This window comes from Myzus persicae, unplaced genomic scaffold (genome assembly GCF_001856785.1).
Source record: "Myzus persicae strain clone G006 unplaced genomic scaffold, MPER_G0061.0, whole genome shotgun sequence".
NCBI lineage: Eukaryota > Metazoa > Arthropoda > Insecta > Hemiptera > Aphididae > Myzus > Myzus persicae.
This window is the reverse complement of record NW_019103983.1, coordinates 27,581-42,972: the sequence shown is the minus strand read 5'-3', so window position 1 is coordinate 42,972 and position 15,392 is coordinate 27,581. Positions and strand designations below refer to the sequence as shown.

General features: G+C 33.3%; 1 protein-coding gene across 4 annotated transcripts in view; it reads right to left on the bottom strand.

The window, feature by feature from the left end:
* LOC111037208 (collagen alpha chain CG42342) overlaps positions 1-14,494 on the bottom strand; it is a 55,457-nt gene extending 40,963 nt beyond the window's left edge. For 2 of the 4 annotated variants that reach the window (XM_022319607.1, XM_022319610.1), the window contains exons 1-3: positions 14,430-14,487; positions 11,483-11,518; positions 6,372-6,407 (exon numbers count right to left, since the gene is read on the bottom strand). The gene's annotated coding sequence lies outside the window, so the exon portion shown is untranslated. Of the gene's footprint in view, positions 1-6,371; positions 6,408-11,482; positions 11,519-12,387; positions 12,424-14,429 lie in introns of all 4 variants that reach the window. The other 2 variants (XM_022319611.1, XM_022319609.1) reach the window with 2 other exon arrangements.
* Between the last annotated feature and the right edge of the window lie 898 nt (positions 14,495-15,392).

Genomic DNA, 15,392 nt, shown 5'->3' with positions numbered 1-15,392 from the left:
AATATAAGGTGCTCCAACAGCATTAACAATATTATAATAAAAATAGTTTTTGAAAAAAAATATATTATTATGTATATTGTATACCGTCCCGTACATGAAAATAAATCAGTAGGAAAGATATATCTTAGTTAATTCCATCTAATCATAGGAGTATTTTGACCGTAATTCGTAAACTGGAATGGTACATAAAAAGTAATAATTGTTTAGTACCATCGACTAGGAAACAAAAAGTTTAAGTTTGAAAGTAACTTTGGACAATAAACTTGTCCATTAAGTAATTTAAAAATAAAACAGAGGTCTAACCTTTTCATTTGTATCTCTAACGATTATCTATATAATATGTTTAAAAGAGATAATAGTGTCTGATAAGAAAAGTGTAGTTTACAGTGTTAAAAGTCAAAATTCTAAAAAACCATTTTGTATCACATCTACTCTGCTAAGTGATCAATCTATAGAACTGTAGTCAAAAATTGACAATTTTCATATGCAATAAAGCACTTTTGATGCATGTGGATTTTTAAATCTTTACAGCTTCGACTGTAAGAAGTTACTGAAGAACAGAAAAAAGAAGGTATTATGATGTTGGATATTTATAACGAACTGTAGCAATCTGATGCAACAATCATTCTTCCGAGATATAACAGGGACTACTAGTACGGTGCAGGATACCCAGCATACATAATACACTGATACAGGGATGACTCTTTCATCGTAAACCCGCGGGAAATGTCTCGGAAAAAATATAAGAAATGTTTATATTTTTTTTAGGACTATAACAATGCTCATCACAGGTACTATAATCGTAGGGAAGTGTACAAAAGAATCAAGTCCTTGGACGAGTAGGAAAAGAAATAATAAGTGTCATATATTTCCCAAGATATCCTAAAAAGATTTACTGTAGAACAATCATCCTGTATAATATATATTATAAGGAGCGACAATCGTCGCATATAATATATAAAATAATGATACGACCTGGTAATAATAGTAATAAATAATAATGTATTCGCAACACGAACGGAAGCATTAGTTTTCCGACGTGGGGCGGACGTACGACGATACATCTCCGCGGTATATACAATAATACGTACCTATATATTACACACGTAACCTACCTATAATAATAATAATAATAATAATATAATATAGGTTCTATTATTATTGCGGACGGAAAACTGCAGTTTGTTTACGAGTGCGTTTGTTATGATGGTTTCGGTGTGAGTATAGCATTATAATAAATAATATTATAATAACTTATAGCATAATTATTTTGTTCTACTGCAGCTGACCGTTGTTTGTTTTCGTTTCACACGGTACGAATTAATTTTTAATTCAATACAATGTACCTAATATTATATTTCGGTCAACTTTAAGTTTGGGGTTTTTATCTCAAAATAAAAGTGAAATTATTAATGTCGTCACGGTTATTGTTACACGCAGTCACACACTTACACGCATTATATTTACGTAGGAACGTGTATAGGTATAATTGGTTGGCTGAACAGAGAACGTATAGGTATCCCATAATAATCGTAATTTAATAAACCAAAGTGGAAACAAAATCGCCGTTATTTATAAGCCTGATACACACACACACACACACACACACACACACACACACACACACACACACATAATGCAACTCACATACCTAGTCACATGTGTGTATAGACGCGTATAATTAATTTAAAACAACTTTCCGGAGATTAAATCAACTAATTAACAACAGGATAAATATTAAATATTATGTAATAATAACATGATATTTAAACTAAAATACATTTTACGGTTTTATACTTTGGCCTGGTGGTGTTTAATACCACATAGTTCTGTAGTTTATAGACAAAAGCAGACTTATAAACTTTGAGTCCGACCAACTCAACTATACATTAGGTCGTAGAAGATAATGAGAAAACTTTTAAATTTTCACATTACTGGAATTCATCGTACTAATACTTACTATTATTATGCTCGGCACGCTAAAGTTTACGTGTGAATTTATAAAATATTATTTTGAAAACCTACTTGTTTAACGTCTCTATATACATTTTAATATTTCTCATTATTATCAATAAATAATTAAAATAGTGTTGTATATTTCTTACGGCTTATCTCGCCTGTCAGAATACATCATACCATCTTATAATAGTATAAATTCTTCTGCTTATACCTATGATAACGATATATTATTATTATCATATTATTACGCGTAAAAAAGCTAAAACTCGATTTTAAAATTTGACAACGCGTATAGTGTGTACGTATACATAAACATAATTAAGTGAGTACAGGTTTCAACTGCACACTAATGGCGTACAGTAGTCGGCAGCAATATACGTATTATATCAAATGGTATGTGGTATGCACCGAACATTTTTTTTAATCTAAAACACTCGAATAAAGTTTTAACAGATGACGTTATAGGTAACTACAGTACATTATGTATAGTAATAATAATAAAAACACGTGTGTTTAAGGTTGACTATATTATAACAGTGTTAATGTTGTGTTCGATACAGACACCGCTTATAATATGATGGTTCCCAGTATACTGTACACATCACTGGAGGGCCTAAGCATAATATATATTATATTGTGAACTCTCAGCTAATGATCACTAAAAGCTAATGTGCAACATAATTTAAAATGTACGAAATCAACGGTTGGAACCCTGTGACTCTCCGCAGTTCCTATAACGAACACTTCTGGTTTAGATGTCTCTGTCCGTATAGGTATGCATATTGTGTTACGACATAGTGCATACTAATATAGTCGTCAATTAGTCGCGTTCTTCTTTATTTGACGACTACATCCTCACGTAGTTATTCTTTTTGTATATTTTATTTTATGTGAGTTTGTTTTTTTACGCCGAAACGAAAACGGAATAGTGTATAATAATAAATATACGAATATTGTGTAGGCGGACGACAACAATTCTTATGAGTCGTGTTACGGCCGAGTGAAAAGCGCGCCATTGTCGATATAATATATATTTCCTATATTATTATCATGTGATCGTACACGAGAAGGCCGGAAACGCGACAATTATATTATAGCGGCGGACGTCCCGGTGTGTAATAAAAACATCAAGGTGTGCGTATGTCGTCCTCGCCTAAGCTATTTATTACTTTTTTTCAAACGATTTATATATATATATATGTCTACTTAGATCAGTAAAAAAAAGGCAGATCGGTTTCACTCACGGATCGACGCGGTTTGGACGTGAAACCTACACGTGCCCACAAATCGGTTCAGATTTAAGAATCAAAACTAAAGTAATAATTAACACTAGTTTTAATTTAAACCGTTTATTTTTTACCCTGAATATTGACATATCACATATAAGCTGGAAAATGTGTATGCCGTAACCGTATGCGGATAAATGTATATATTATGTCTGTGGGCGCGAGGACTTGTCAGTATTTCGTTGACGTAATGACGTCCGCATACAGCCATACAGGGTGTTTGTAATACAAATGTCATCAATTAAAATTAACATTTTCAATGAAGTGTCCAAAAAAAGATTTCCAGAATTAATTTTATTTATTTTCTGCAATGTATATTAAAAAAGACTCCGAATTTTTCAACCATATGGTGTTAAAATGTAAAATAGTTATGTGACCCATGGTTTCAAATGAGGATTTGGTAGAATAAAAATCCACCAGATGTGGTTTTTATGTAGTAAAATAACCAGATAAATTGTGCATTAGGTATAGCTACACATTTCAATGAGCTACACAACGATATTTTATCACAATATATAATATAAACAACCAAGTCGATATATTATCACAAATAGGTAATAAAAAAAGTAATCTATGACGGAACATCAAATATCGGCAGTTATCGACAGTTAGAAACTGATAATAATATGTGAAATATCTATCTGCACACGGAAATTTTAGAGAATATCATGGAATATCTATTTTTTAGTTCAAGTCCTTATTAATTTAACAGTAAAATTTTTTAAAAATTTCATGATTAGGAGAGAGAATGCATTTCCAAAAATTTAATTTGTAAGGACAACCTCAATGACTTTATATATGCTTATCATCATAGCGGTGATAATTATATGTGTTGTAGAAACACCCTGTATACGCACGTTTCCAGTGGACCTACCTACATACATATCATATTATTATAATAGTTATTGCATTGTATGTATCTGGCCGAGGGTTATCGGCGATAATAAATTAGGTATCGAGTGAAATCAATTCTCTATAATATGCGCGTGTTTCACAGCAGAAGTCGCATGGAATCTTAAAAACTTCGGATCGAAGAGCACTGTACATATAGTTATATTGTACTTCCACGTTGGGGTGGCATAGTATACTGCAGTGGGAGGGATGAGTGTGGCGGTCGTCTGTTTTGTATGCGCCGTACAAACTTTTCCTCGCGGAAAAACCTAGTAAAACATTTTTATGCGAACGCGTTTACACGCGCGTGCTATAAAGCGTTTGAATACATACACGGTACATACATACATACATACATATATACTATATAATTGTATATATATATATATATTCTAACGAATCATGTATACGAAATCGACTTATCTGCAACACGAGGAACACGCGTTACTTACGGTGCCAAAAAGATCATAAATTCGTTCTCGCTTTCGATATCTGCACTCGTCGATCGGCCACACCTGTTACGTATATATATTGTTATCACATCGTGTGTATAATATATATAGAGGTGCTATAATGTACGCGCGACGACGTATAAACGAGGGTGCGAACAAGGTTTGGTTTAAAAACGAATCGGTCCGTTTAAATGGTTATCCTTTGATGTTGTACCGGATGCGAGTGCTGCCGCTACCTTCGTGTAATAGCCGGTATACATTAAATCAGCCACCGGAGGTTCCTTCACTTATATAATATGTATATACACGGGGTAAAAAAAAAAACCCTCGTTAACGGCTTCCATTTTCACGTCACCATTATATTATATATGTATACATGTACAGCCGACCGCAAATTAGTCAGAAACACACTTTATACATTATACGATTTATCTAGACGCCGGATAGGACTATGAGGTGGTATAACTACTAACGGTGGTGTGGAGGTTGTGCTATTCTCAGCCTGTGGTATTATATATGGTACCTATGACCTACAAATATATTATTATAAAAACGTGTGCAATGCACATGATGCTACGTACGAAACGTGAACATTTAACTAGATAGTATAATATATAGGTAGGAACTAACTAGTAATAACTAAATAATATCTTATTTAATAAAAAAATATTCAGATCAATTTATATTCGTTAGACATTATAAGCGCGTGGGCAAGGTGAAACATATAATTTGGCTGGTTGTTAAAAAAATAATAATAAAATAATGATTTCACGTCATGGAGAAATCAAATAGTATGACGTCTCGACAACGTAGGTGCGAAGCTACGACGCACTGTCGATTTTTCATAACTATAATGGTCAATATTTAACAGTAAATAATCATACACAATCATTAAATCCACGTTTAATACTTGTTGCTCGCAAATGACGTAATTTTTGCAGACAATGATCCAAAGATGTCTTTGATTTGCTAATGGTTCGGTTAGCGCCGACGAGAACGAGGAGCGCCATAGCACACTATATTCAAGTGCGTGGCAGGGGGGGGGGGGTAGAGAGAGACCAAGTGTATTTTGAAATTTTTACCCTATTTTGAAATTTTGTTAAACATTAATGTATTTGTTAGCAATTCAAAAGGGTAATTGTTCCCTATCTCCCCTTGACTATATTAGGCATATAGAACAATACTGGCCCACGCCGTTGAGGTATTTTGCAATAGTAGGTTAGGTTTATAACACAACCATACTATAATATAATTATATCACTTTGAAAAATTGTATCAAAATAATAATATTATCGATTTGGGAAAATTATAGTTATTTTTAACATGAAAACACGTAAGGTAATTATCCCAAACGAACATCATGGCAAAAATAATCAGTTAAGGCTATGACGAACCGAATTTCGTTTTAGAATAATAATTTTCGTCGAGTTCTGTAATGAAAATAAAACCATAAGCAAAATAAAAATATACTATACATATAGACATATAGTATATAATGGTCGTTGTCGTTGTCATTGTGACTATTTATAACACTAATAAGTATTATCCGTTAGGTTTAGACTACCTATTACCCGCCTACTACCCTCACAGATAATGTAATATTGCGTAATTTTTAACATGCAGTTGGCTCGCCATAATAATATTTATACCTGGCAGCAGTAAAAATACCAATAGGGTAAAATAGGTCGTTCAACGTTATGTGTGTATATTGTATAAGTATATATGTAAGCATAACGTGTTTATTATAAATATTATATATATTGTTTTATGATAAATTACTTACGACGTCGCCTTTCGGGCCGTCCAGTCCAATGGGTCCCTGTAAAAATGCGTAACAAACACATAAAAAAGACAAGTTAATAAAATGATTACGCGATTTACAACATATTATTATTTTTGATCAAAATAGTAATAATTATAATAATAACAATACATGACATTGATAAAGACAATGCTGTGAAAAACGCGTTACACGTGTATAACGTCACAACAATAAATTATAACGAATTATCACAATAATAACATGGCGTTTTTATAATATACGTGCACAATATATTATAATAATATGCATGCATACATACGACTCGCGGTGCAGTGTACACAAAATGACGGCGCAATCGTATGCAATAATCATAATAATAATATTATTCACTATATTATAATATACGATATACGCCTTTCAGCCCTTGTTACCTCAGTAATGTTAATGTGTTACACTTAAAGTTTGTGCACGTCGAGCGCATGACAAACGCTAAAGGCCCAAGAGTCGGATCCGCATGCGGTTAATCTGGCGTTAAGCTCATGCACGAGTTAGCTTGGGTGTGTGTGTGTGTGTGTGTGTGTGTGTGTGTGTGTGTGTGTGTGTGTGTAATGATACGGCGATCGAGATATTATGAGGTTTCGATCACGCGTATACGCATAACACGTTTATACAGCAACTGCGACGGCCAACGGTCTGCAGTACGCGTGGGGAGGTGCGTTTCTTCTCGCATGTACATGATGTAATATTATGTAGGTATATATCGTATAGGATTAAACTTCGTGAACGAAGACGTCGTTATCAGCTCATTGCTGCGTGCGAGAAACCCACGCACGAGACGCTGAATAATATGGTTTGAAGCTCGTGAGATATACAGAGCGATTTTTTGATCGAAAATCGAGCAATATCCTAGAGAATTCGAGGAATTTGTAAAAAAAAAGTTCTATATCTCGAGAAAAATTAATAATACTGCAGAATATCGAATAACGGTTTGTTATCGAACGTTATAAAAATCCTTTACATTTCACACTTAGTCCGCGATACAAGAATTACCCTGCAAAATATATATTTTATTTTTATACGCGCGTATTTCATTCGAGAGTGTCTGCACCATGTGCAGTATAGGTATAGGGTACTGAACTGCACTGCACGTACGCTGCAATAGCGCGTATTATTTTAATATTATATCGCTCGCTGTTACGCCCATGCACGACGCGCGTGCCGGTCGAATAAAATATAACTACGGACGGAGGAAAAAAAAAATAATAATAAATGGAATAAAAACACCGACTTGACTACCGCTCTGTGTACCATGTGCTCACCTACGTCAATAATAAATTATAATACGGCTGGTCGCAAATGCGCTGTGAGACGTCGCGTTTATATATAATATTATTATACTCATTATATTACTGTATACTGTTATTTCCTGCATCATGATCTTTACTCTGCAGTGGCCTGGATGTACTACTGTGCGCGAAACGAAAACGAGTATTATGCACCCAAATTATGGCGTATCGCGCGCAAATATTACACGCCACTGTGATTTACTCGGAAAAAATTGCTTAAATCCTATAAGGTCGTTTATTTGTCACGTCCCCCGCGGCCAACCCTGCGGTATATTATTGTTATCGACTGGGGTCGGCACCGCGGGTACGCGATCGCCATGCCCTCGCCCTCATACACCCACAAACCCACCATTCTCGTGACCATACAATAGAATGAACAGTTTTCGGAAAGATTACGAGTACAGCGATAAAGACAGTCCACGACCACTTCATAGAAAACGATGCATGTGCGAAAAACGAATGAATCTTATAATGCGTATTGGTGCAGTGGTATATTATTGAGTGTAGTATGTTCGGGGGAACGTATACACGCCAATTCACAAATAAACTTTGTAAGTTAGAAGAGTGGGAAAACCTTGCGGAACGTCAGAACCCGGCTGTCTGCCTTATAAACAAAAAAACATTTTAAATTAATTTGTAGCTGTGACTTGTGATGGGCTGCATTACCGACATAATGTACTTTCTCTTTTTTTCTGTTCACTCATTAAAATTGGGGCTCAAATGCTGCTAAATTATACCTGTATACTCTCTTTAACTGTGATGGTGCCTCACGTGACTTACATAATCAATTTCCCTGCGCTTTCCTCTATCAGACCAAATTAAAAAAAATTATTTTCATTTATCGTTTACGACTTCCCCTATGTTGATGCTATTTTCTTAAAGAATATCGTATTTATTAAAGTCGTCCTACATCTCATTTTTTACATAGAAAATGTAAGATTTAAAACATATTTTATGGTTTTTACATAGCCTTTTCATTTAATCAATTTTTTATTTTATTTTTATGATTGAAATATAATAATTTATGTTAATATTTCTTTAAAAAAATATATCTGAACAGGATAACAAAGACACGATAAAGAATGTTTTTTAGTTTTTAAACCGTTGATATTAATATATTAGTATCTGTGGATAATACCACAATACCTAGTAATAGTAATTTTACTGCATTCTTTGGTCTTATTATGAAAATACATGGTTAAAAATCAAAGTATGAGAAGAAGATACCTGGTACACGGAGGAGTGAAATACGATGCAAGTCTTGAACAAATCTGTTCAGTTCCCGTTCTTTGTTGTTTTATATTATTTCAACGTGTAATTGGACTGTCGGAAAACTATTCGGTTAACAGGGTTTCAAAACTATCCTTATATAATATTATTATACGGATTACGAACGGACCTCTCTGAACGTTTATCGTTCGAACCGAGCAACGATAAAATATACAAAGCATTACATAATAGCCATGACACGCGACTTCCAAACACGAACTGATCGTTGCAAGTGTTACTAAGCGTCCATGTGGTATAATATTAAAGATTCGCAATAATACGTAGAAATGTATGTTATAATATATAATTTTTATTTTACTTATTTTACACTAGATTTTTATACAGCACGAGTGGTTTTATCTGAAATAACAATAACCGAAGGCAGCAAGGCTTGCGCAACTATTACAACAAGGTTGGTTTTTGGATGATACGTCCAAGAAACGAATTTAAAATTAATGAGAAACGAATTTAAAACGAATGAGGAACGTGGAACCACGCGATGGTCAAAAATTAAAGTTAACTCAATTATTGTGATGTATTAAACTGGCGAATTTAATCGGAAGCAATACAGCACAATTAAACCCTGTCAATATTTAAATAACACCGAAATAATTATTAAAATCCACAAGAAAATTAAATACCTACGTAGTAAAATTTAAATACATTTGAACAGTGTTTCGGTTATGGTATGCTCTTTATAGATTTCTAATTTTCATCTCCGGGCTGTCCAAAGCAGTAAACATATTATATTATTACCTACGGAATGAATGAACATTTAATCGAAACCGGAAAGTCTTCTTTTCAAAATATTCCGTCGTGTATTATTTTCTGCCGCCGTCGTGACCACGGATAGCTAGAGATTGGAAACATATTTTCGTAATTTTCCTCATGAACGTCACATAACTCTGTCGGTAAGAAACCACATACTTAATAATTGAAAAGTTAAAGTTCATGCTAAAAATCAGAAAATATTTGAAACACTTCGAAAATGTTTTAATAAAATTATATATTTATATCGTACGCACGCAGTGAGTTGTAACTTGTAAGTAAGTATAGCGTCTATAGCAGGCGAATAATAGTACTATATAATATGCCTATAAACCAGTGGAAGAGGGTGGGGTGATGAGGGTAAATTGCTCCCCTCCCTCCAGGGAGTTGGACCTTGGTTTATTTTTATGATTTAATATATGGTATATATAGGTATATAATAAATAAACGTGTTCTTCGATCAACCCCCCCCCCACACCACAAATTGCTGATGGTCATAGTTTCCGATGGTTAAGATCAATTAAAAAAAAAAAAATTATAAAATACAAAATATAAAATGGTATAACATAAAAAATAAAAATTTATATTATAACCACCTAAATATTATAAAAAATTGAAGGTCTTGATTAATATTTGAGGCAACTGGGAAAAAATTTTAATGAGGCCCACCCTTCACTACCGAACTGTATATACTCCACTGATTTATAATATATACATACAATATCATGGAGAGTATAATATTATGCCTATTACAATCTAAAAATAATCTCTTGGTCCGGGTCCGATTTGGGAGTTATTAAGTATATAAAATAGTAAAAATTATATTATTTTTTCATGCTACACATGCACGCGTTTAAAAGAGAGTAAAGAATTTTGGAAACGATAAGTTTGCGTAGGTAGCTAAAGTTTTACATTTTTTATGACCTGACCGCGTATAGGTTAGGTCACCAACGTCACAATCAATACGCCGTGTCTTACGCAGTTCAAAACAGACAGATTAATACATTATGGAGTTTGCGAAATGCAGTCTTGAGATGACAGATTCAAGCAACAACGTCCACAAATCGATTGTTAAAAATCGTTTCGACTGAACCTTGGGCTACATAATAATCCAAACTAAATCAAATTCTCTCAATAAATAAGGAGCACTTTGGTCTTTGACTGAGTAATAAACTGTTTTGTTTTTTCGACATCAGTGCGGTAATACAAGCAAATATATGATTGTTTTAAAATCAATTTTTTTCATGTTTTTTGAACTTAAATTACTTTTTTCGTATAAATGATAAAAAACATATTGCAAAGTCAAAGTTTTCCTTTGTATGGTAAAAATGTGGTTTCTTATCTAGAGTTTTGATTCTCTTTAGTAGCTAGGTTACCTAACCTATAACCATTGTTTTTATACAATTTTGTAAAACTGCACAACGACCAACAATTAGAAATAGTGGATAATTTATAACAGTTCCTTTCAAAAAGCATAAAAATAAATTGTTTTTTTTTTTTAAATTTAATTAAAATTACCCATATCAAATCCTCTTTAAAAGCTGGTGTGTGTGGCTTAACAATTGTATAAGTTATGTTATTTTTGTTAAAATAGTTTACCGACACCAAATCTATAGATGTAAGACGTAAGTATATTAATTAAATCCATTAATTTAGTTAGCGGAGAGAAGACGCGTAAATATTAATATTGTTATATATGGCGCAAAACAATTTACAAGATAAACTCTCATTTGGAGGCGGTTATCTTACCGTCGAGCCTCTGGTCCCTCTTATTCCTTTCGGGCCCTATAATAGGAAAATAATAAAACATAACAACAAAAAATAACAATTAAAACAATAAAAAAACCGAATAATATACCGTATATTATTATGACAAAATCAATCAGTCGATGAGTAAACGGACTAAATACTAGTATATTATTATACGTGGATACGGGGCGGGAAAAGTCAAATTTTTAAATAGTTTTTCACGCCATACGTAAGTATTGGATGTGACATTATACTTGAAAATAACAAAAGAATAATATTATAATAAGAGCTGGAAAGTTTTTCGTTTTTCATTTATTACCTATTGAAATATTATGTTGCATATAGTTAACTAACACCGAAAAACTAAGAAATCGCGCAGGGTTCCACTCTATAATATACATAATATTATGTAATACATAGAAACTGTGAACGTCGTATTAATTGTATATATTATATTATAATACATATGAACCTGTCAAAAATTGATGCATAGTGCTGATTGGGTGGGCCGAGTGCATGAGTCGAAAATAATAAACGGAATATCTACGAAAAAATAGACGTTGCCAAAAAGACATGTCGAAATACATGAAAAATAAAATATAAGCTAAAAGCTGTTTTATACGTGTTGTTTGTTGGATTCGATGCGTGCGTGCGTGCTGAGTGTATGGTTGTGTGTGTGTGTTTGTGATTTTTGGGCCAAAAAAAATGAAAGAAAAAAATAGTCGTGTTGACAAGCATGATTGTCGTTTGAGCGTGATTGAAAATTATGTGTGCCAAAACAAATAATATTAATAATTATATGATAATATTATATGCAGTAATATGATGTGTAATATATGATAAAATAAAATTAATAATAATATATAAAAATGCTTTAAATATAATAATTTGACTTGAATAAATACCGGAAAACCATTTTTCCCAGGCGGACCTGCCGGGCCCTGTAAAACATATATTTCTATGTTGCTTTCATGTAGTTTAATAAGTTGTAAACAACGAAAACAACGACAATAACAATTATAATAAAAAAAAAATTATATTATTACAACAGTGGAAATTGTTTTTAACAGCAGGACCAATTTCGGTAACAGCAGTATAATCTTTTAAAACCTTATTTAAATATTATTATTATTAATATGGAGACCCCGCTATAACTATAACTATAACTATCTTTAAAATTTGTAGACTTGTTAATTTGTAAGTCAAGTTCCTAATTATCTTTATTTCTCGCTCACTCCTATTTTTCTTTTTCAGTTTCTTTCTCTATTTCTTTACCCATGTTTCGATTTATGTTAGCACTAACCAACAACTGACATTCACTACGAGTAGTTTCTATTACATCGTAATGCGAAGCTACTTTTAGCAGCCGAGGTTGGTGTCACGTAAATAAAATTCATATGAAAATTATGTAAGTAAGATAAAAAATGATGTTTAGTAGATGTTTTGAATCCAAAGCGCATATCTTTAAAACGTTTAATTTGTTCGCATTATTCATCGAAATAAGACATCGGAAGCATACAGCGTGGTCTAATATTCTAGTCACTATCAAGCTTGGTGTCACAAACATATTTTGTTAACAATATTTGATATATTATAACATAGTTATAATTGTTATAAATAGTTTTGATAACAGAGTTTCCAGTTAGAGAAAATTAAATTAATTTACATGTTTCACGAATTATTTTCGAAGCTGGTGTCAGATCAGAACGCAATTTGAAAATAATAACACTATAATGTTATAAATATTAATGGTGATTTAGCTTGACATTTATGTCAACGAGTACCTATACTCACGACGACCAAGTAAAAATTATGTATAAAAGAATTCCAAAAACCTTTTAAATTATAATTTTGTCTTTAAAAAGTTCCTTTTATAAAAAATATTAATGCAATTATTTACTTCGTGAAAAAAATCACAATTATTATTTTAATCATTAGTGAGGATAGTAAATACACCATGATTTATACGCAATGCTGTTAAATACAGTGACACGATAAAAAAAAGAAAAATATTACAGTAATAATTGGTATATTATTTTTCTCGGCATTTGAACTTTACATTTAAAAAAATTATGCACAATAACGTTTGAAATTGTTTATTCATTTTGAGAATCATGGCATTGTACTGGAAACTTTTTATAAAACACACGTACAATGTAAACATATATAATAATGTTTGATAATTGACGCGGTCCTCCGTATTCCAATATATATAATCGAAGAATTTGAAGAAAAAAAAACCCACCTAAGCCAGTGAAGCGTTATATTTTATTCATTATATTGGACCGAAATAGTAATCTTCCTTACTAACTACTTTGTACTCGATAAGGTCAATCAAACACACTCGTTTCAATATATTACTATACATATGTATTATAATAACAAGCTTTGTGAACGTGAAGTATAATAATGTAGTGGTTTTGTGCTGACTCATACATTATGTACTGTGCTGTACGCAGGTACATAATGTTTACACAACCTCTTCTCTCGTGTGATAATTACAATAATAATATAATGTCCAACACATTAACTATGGCGGTTTAAAATTTGTAGACACAAAAAAAAAACAAAATCAAAAGATAATTTGGTCTCCGGGTGATTAAAATTAAACACATTATTGCATTGTTTGAAATGTGTTTAAGCCATTAACTCGGCGACTTAAAATCCCATCAGTGGCACGGTGCCACTCAACGGCGGCGGCGTCGCACTATTTTTACGACAACGCGCGCGCCGACCGTTCCGGACCGCGGATCCCTAAATAATGTGAACTGCAACCCGAAATCGTCGTCATGGTCATCCGGCCGTTATAATCAATTTCCTCCGTTCAAAACGAAACCCCTGTCTAGGTTTTCGGTTTCGGTGTAATATTTTACAACGCGATATTTTATTGAAATATTATGTCCGTTGTTTGGGTCGTTTCGGTACGAGCATTGCATATATCACTCACCGCTGGTCCAGGATCACCGGTGTCGCCTTTCTTCCCTCGTTTGCCCCGTTTGCCGGGAGGCCCTGAAACGCGTTTAACAACCGATTAGTATAATATTGTATACGTATAATTATTAATTAATATTATCTAATGCGGATGGGTCGACTGGTATAGATGATGTATAGTGTATTATTATATAATTGTGGGTACGACAAAATGCAGCAGTAGGTATATTATTATGTGAGCACGTTTCAATAACCACGAGCACTTCGGTCGGCCAACTACCTCAGGATATTAGGATTCGAAGTATAATGGTCGAGAATGATGTACACAATATAATGTTACATAGCACTGCTACCGAAGTCTCCGGATTGCCTCGATACGACCGCCGGACCGGATAGTGATGTGAGGAGGGTTCGGAGGGGAAAAAATTGCGCCGGGGGTGACGTGCTAGTGGTCTTTCGTTGTCGACGTCCGTCGCGCTGCAGTGATGAATGGTAAATATATGGTAATCCGAATATATATATATATATATATATGTGTGTGTGTATATGTATATCAGTATATGTATAGGAGGAGTCGGTAGCAAATGATCAATGACGCCCGACATTAACAGTCACATCTCAGTCTCCTCCTGCTCCTCCTCATCCCACCCCGAACGAACAAAGGACCATTAAACTACGTCTTCGCTCTATTTCTTATATACGTATATACAAAATGCACGTGAACATGCGATTCGTTTTGGAGAAGAAGAATCTCCGGCGACGAGGGTGCAAAAAAGTTTAACCGATTATAATTTTTTTTTTGCGCCTACTTCCTGCCGTCTTTTTTTCTCTCGTCGGATAATTTGTCATCCCGGAATGTTATAAACACCGTCTGTTTATGAAAAATAAAATAGATTACTACGCACCGACCGGAAACCGTCGATATTGTTGCACGTCCGAGTGCGTTAGCCCCGCGGCTGTCATATTTTTGAATTGTGAA